General features: G+C 37.0%; 1 long non-coding RNA gene across 1 annotated transcript; it reads right to left on the bottom strand.

Annotated features, from left to right (window-relative positions):
• Nucleotides 1–4,060: 4,060 nt before the first annotated feature.
• LOC120781521 lies at nucleotides 4,061–4,632 on the bottom strand. Its single transcript, XR_005706088.1, has 2 exons — nucleotides 4,197–4,632; nucleotides 4,061–4,142 (listed from the first exon to the last, which is right to left on the bottom strand). It is a non-coding gene; the product is annotated as an uncharacterized LOC120781521 (long non-coding RNA).
• Between the last annotated feature and the right edge of the window lie 1,478 nt (nucleotides 4,633–6,110).

The raw sequence follows: 6,110 nt of genomic DNA, 5'->3' as shown, positions 1-6,110 counted from the left end.
TCGACAACGGCTGGGCCGATTGAGCTGACTTTGGTTTTAAAATGTTTGTCGTAGTCCAGGGTAGGTCTAAACGGTGAGCAAATAAGGAAAAATTACGAGTAAGATAGAGTAAAACGACAATTCCATTTTCCCATATAAAAGTTGACCACTTACTTGCTGTCAAACATTTGACGGTATTTGTACTCTCAGTTCCACTCGAATAAAATAACGCATATAAACAAGACTTTTGAATCGACAACATAATATCAACTTTGCTCATAACATCGTGTATTTAAATTTCAATTTCAAATTTCAAACTATATAAATATAATTAATGTGTTGACATGTTTGATGGTGCCAACCTTACAGTGTTACCAACTCTCAAAAATACTTTTATTATAATAACGGGGCATCTCTTGCCTGTGCAGACTCCACATTGCTCATTGCTTACTAGATATAGAATACTACATAGTTTGCCATATATCGTAAGCTAGAAGCTGTCTCTTCAGCAGTTTAACAGCGCAGTTTTCATTTATATGAAAATTTCGAAGAGGCAACATATTCCATTTCCATATTATGCCGACGGCGTTTTAATTTCGGTAATATGAAAATTAGAAGAGCGAGTTAAGACGGTTGTGTTATATTATAAAAATAAAGTACATTTTCAAAATAACATTTAATATTTAGTTTAATATTGTTAATTTATAGAAATATTATGCAAAGTGGGTTGGGAAGTCTTAAATTTAATAAACTAATACAAGCATATATCAAAATATCATTTCTCATTTTAAATTTATTATTTTAATTGGTATATAAAAGTCATGCCACAATTATTATATAGTAGTCCAAAACAATAAATTCTTATTTTTCCCAGAAATACATTTGTAAGAAAAGGATTTTTATCCTTTGTTATTATCTTATTTTTTCCAAAAATACATTTTTAAACAAAAGGATATTTATCCTTTTTTTATGTTCCACACAAAAGATTTAAGGAGTTCAAGAGCTCAAAACGTGCCCTACATCAGCTACCTACCCGACGGCATTTCGCAAATGATAAAATAAATTTTTCAAGAGCTCAAAGCATACGCTACATCATCTCGAACCTACTTACCCTACGCTTTTGCGCAAATGATTATATCATGATAGCAAATGCCCACATACAGATTTGGCAATGGCAATAATAGTTAGTATTCTATAAATTCTATACTGTCGAGATGCCCTGTAATAAGTGTATCCGAATGTTCCATTGTTTTGTCATCTCATGTAAAAAGCACGTGTATCCGAACGTTACATTGTTTTGTCCATAAATTTACAGCCCTATTCTGAAAAAACCTCTCAACTGAGTTGAGAGGAAAAATTTGAGAGATTTCGTGTGAGACATATTTTGTGAGGCTATTCTTGCTCAAACCTCATAAGAAAAAAGCTTAAAAAAGTCACCACGTGTGGTAAAAAGCTTTTTGCTGTGAAACAGCTGTTTTAGTAAACACAAACAAACAAAAACACATATGGATAATAAAGATATGTATGCGTCTGTGCTTGAGGGTGAAACAATCCCAATGTGGGTACAATCGATTGCGCCGATTGTGCCCTTGATCCCAAATATCGTGTAAAATCTTTAAGAGAAAATTTATTTATTTATATTTATTTGTATTTATTTATCTTACCCCTTCTTTGTATCTGAAACATCCTGCGCGCTTGAAGGGCAATAAATTTCACTGCCCTTAACATCCATAATTTATTTCGAAATAAAGTGCAGAGCTCTAGGCACAGAGGACTGGCTCATAGAGAGCATATAACTATTACCAACGCATTTTTGGTAAGAGCCATGCCCGTAAAAATACAAACACGCCAGGAAACGCAGATCAAAAGCACATCTTCACATCATGCGGCACCAATTCACCTATAAGTACTTTACACAGCGATTTTGGGAATCGAAATGTATTTATAAATGTTGTGTCTTGCATGGTAAAAGGATCCCTTTTGTCTCGTAAACCCTTCAAAATTTTCCTCCTACCCCCCGATTCCTCCTCCTCAACAATTTCCGCATACACAAAGAACAGTACCTCCATGCTAGTTATAACACTCAAATATTTTTTTTTAAAAATGTCAAATATTGATGTAAAACAAAACAAACGCAGATGTTTTGTATTATGATGGCTGCTTTTACACGTCACAGATATTTGTGATAATAGTGAGCATTTGAGCTTTTGAATTTTCGCCAGAATAAGGTAACCCTCACTATAGTGAGAAACATCACTGTAGTGAGGTTGGTGACTTTTGTGAGGGCATGAGAATAGGGCTGTTAGAGACTTTTTGCTGCGCTCCTACTTTAACATTCTTGGTTTTGTCATCTCATGTTGAAAAAAAGAAACATTTAATTGGAGAAATAAGAAAGTAATAAGTGTATCCGAACGTTCCATTGTTTAATATCTGTAAAAAATTTAATTAAATGTACGGTATAGACAGATTGATAATTTCTATTACTTATCCGTGGTTCCTCCTCGGCTACTCGTCAGAAAGTAAAACCGGAAGAAGCCATTACATCTTTTAGTATACTTAAACAGAGTTGCCTTACGATTAAAATAAATATTTAGAACATAAGGCTGAGTACATTTGTCAACAACATCTTGGGAACATAAAGCTAAGTACATTTGTCAGCAACATCCCGCCCCCCGTGAACCGAAGGAGTATCTGCGAGTTGAGGGTCACCAGAAACATCAAGAACTGCTAACTTTGAAGCGGGTCTTCTTAGGTTGCCCGTCGATGTCTTAATAAGCGCTCACCTAACTTGTCCATCTGGTCCAGGGAATGTTTTCAGTACGATTCCACGTCTCCAATCCCGCAAATTTTTATTGGTATCGCAGATAATAACAACATCTCCAACACGAATGGGATTAACTCTTTTGTGCCACTTAGTACGACGCGTAAGCGTTGGTAGGTACTCTAATACCCATCTGCGCCAAAACGTCTGTTTTAGCTGTTGTAAAATTTGCCATTGTTTTTGCAAACATACTTTATCTGATTCAGTAGGAGTTTGTATGTAGTTTGGGCATCCCAACAGAAAATGATTAGGAGTTAACGGTTCATTATCAGAACTTTCAATTGATAAATGTGTAAGTGGACGAGAATTTATTAAATTTTCAGCTTCGATTAGTAAGCTTTGCAATGTCTCAATTTGAGGAGCTTTTTCCTTCAAAGTAAATGCCAACACACGTTTAACGCTTTGAACCATGCGCTCCCATGCCCCACCTGCAGATGGATCCGCGGGTTGATTAAACACCCACTCAATACCACACCGATTACATTCCCGTTCTACATCTTTAGAAACATGCAACCATTCGACCTTGCTTGCTGCGATAAAATTTGTCCCTCTGTCGCTTCTTATACGGACGGGAATTCCTCTACGGTTGACAAAATTTCGCAGACATAAAATTACAGAATCAGTTGATAAATCTTTTGCCACCTCTAAATGTATCGCTCGAATCGTCAAGCAGGTGAACAGTGCCACCCACCTCTTTTCTCGCCGTCGACCGATGGACACTATTACTGGCCCAAAATAGTCAAGACCGGTGTACGAGAAGGCTCTGACGTATGGTGATAAACGATCAACTGGTAATTGGCCCATGAGAGGAGGCCTTGGAGTAACTGCTGCATTTTTGCAGAACTGACATTCACTTCGCACAGATTTAAGAAGGCTCCGAACATTTGGTATCCAATATTTAGCTCGGATTGCACAGATAATAGCTTCCTGATTTTGATGATAAAATATTTCATGAAAATGGCGAACTATAAGTCGTGACAATGGATGATTCTTTGGTAAAATTACTGGACTTCTCGTGCAAACAGGTAGATACAGAGCGTTATCAATTCGACCTCCAAGACAAAGTAATCCCCTATCGTCAATGATCGGTGTTAGTGCAAATAATGGACTCTGTTTTGGGAGCTGCTTACTATTCTTTAATAGAAAAAATTCGTCCGCGAAAACGGCTTCTTGAACCAGTCGAACTACTAGTTCTTCTGTTTCTTTGATGGACTTGGCTGTGACATTTAACAGCGGCAACTGATAGAAAAGAAACACGAATATATTAAAACACTTTATTCAGAGAAACACAAACGCGTGCGTGCGTGAGTGAGATTGCGAGAGAGCGCGAGAGTTTTAATATCTGTAAAAAATTGGATTAAATGTACGGTATAGACAAATTGATAGTTTCTATTACTTATCCGTGGTTTCTCCTCGGCTACTCGTAAAAAAGTAAAACGGAAGAAGCCATTACATCTTTGAGTATACTTAAACAGAGTTGCCTTACGATTAAAATAAATATTTAGAACATAAGGCTGAGTACATTTGTCAACAACATCTTTGAAACATAAAGCTAAGTACATTTGTCAGCAACATCCCGCCCCCCGTGAACCGAAGGAGTATCTGCGAGTTGAGGGTCACCAGAAACATCAAGAACTGCTAACTTTGAAGCGGGTCTTCTTAGGTTGCCCGTCGATGTCTTAATAAGCGCTGACCTAACTTGTCCATCTGGTCCAGGGAACGTTTCCAGTACGATTCCACGTCTCCAATCCCGCAAATTTTTATTGGTATCGCAGATAATAACAACATCTCCAACACGAATGGGATTAACTCTTTTGTGCCACTTAGTACGACGCGTAAGCGTTGGTAGGTACTCTAATACCCACCTGCGCCAAAACGTCTGTTTTAGCTGTTGTAAAATTAGCCATTGTTTTTGCAAACATACTTTATCTGATTCAGTAGGAGTTTGTATGTAGTTTGGGCATCCCAACAGAAAATGATTAGGAGTTAACGGTTCATTATCAGAACTTTTAATTGATAAATGTGTAAGGGTGGACGAGAATTTATTAAATTTTCAGCTTCGATTAGTAAGCTGTTGCAATTAGTAATACTTTTTTCCTACGCCACGGCAGAAAACGCTAACTCACTAGCATCTACGAATATGTGCAATTGTATTTCGGAAGATAGATCTTTAAAAAATGGGCTGTAACATCTAGGTATTCTGAACTCTCTTATGTTTTCAAGAGATTTGTACCACTCGTACCATTTCTCGTATATATCGTTGGGTATTGTATCATGCCAACCCAGATTAACTTGCCATAATCTTTGCAATAAAATTTTGGGAATTAAAGTTACATTTGCTAGGAACCCAAAAGGATCAAATTTGGCACAAAAAAAACAAAGATGTCATGTTCAATGCACCATCAGAATTTCTTCCAGGAGAGTTTTTTACGTACAAACAGTTGACACGGCCACAAACCAGGATACGTAGTCAACTATCCTCGTTTTTTTAAATTCTTGACTTGCTAACTACCACCATAAATTTGAAATTAAAAGTAGGGTCAGTTGTCATCATGCTGCGTAATATTAATCAACCTCGACTTTGCAATGGAACGAGATTGGTTGTGAAGAAACTCATGAATAACATCATCGAAGCTAAAATAATCAAAGGAAAATACAAAGGAGAGGATGCCTTAATCCCACGAATACCTATGATTCCAACGGATTTGCCATTTGATTTTAAGAGGTTGCAATTTCCCGTGCGTCTGGCGTTTGCGATGACCATAAATAAATCGCAAGGCCAATCGTTGCAAGTTTGCGGAATAAACTTAGAGTTTCCCTGTTTCGCACATGGACAATTATACGTTGCGTGTTCGCGTGTCGGAAAACCAACATCCTTATTTATTTACGCACCGCAAAAAAAAACTAAAAAATATTGTCTTGAAAGCACTATCTATATTCAAAAAATTTAATCGGTCGATTTGTATATTGTGTTAAGTCATTTGGAAACCATTAGTCAATCATTGGCATCGGGAACCACTTTCTCGCCAGACATGATAATATGGTGGAATTATTAGGCGACTCGGACAAATCTGATTCGATCAGAACATTATCAATGCAGAGCTGCTGGCTTTCTTCAAAAACATCAATATCTACCAGAACATTCTTGATGTTGGGCTTTTGGCAGTCTTCAATAACTTGAATGTCCTGTATGTCTTCGGCCGATAAAGTTAATTCACAGAATGTCTCCTCAGATGATGAAGATGGCATTGTAGAAACGTGTTTTGGTTTAGATAGCAGCATTTGCTTTAATATATTTTCTTGTACTTTT

Source organism: Bactrocera tryoni, unplaced genomic scaffold (assembly GCF_016617805.1).
Source record: "Bactrocera tryoni isolate S06 unplaced genomic scaffold, CSIRO_BtryS06_freeze2 scaffold_7, whole genome shotgun sequence".
NCBI lineage: Eukaryota > Metazoa > Arthropoda > Insecta > Diptera > Tephritidae > Bactrocera > Bactrocera tryoni.
This window is presented reverse-complemented; position numbering and strand designations above follow the sequence as displayed.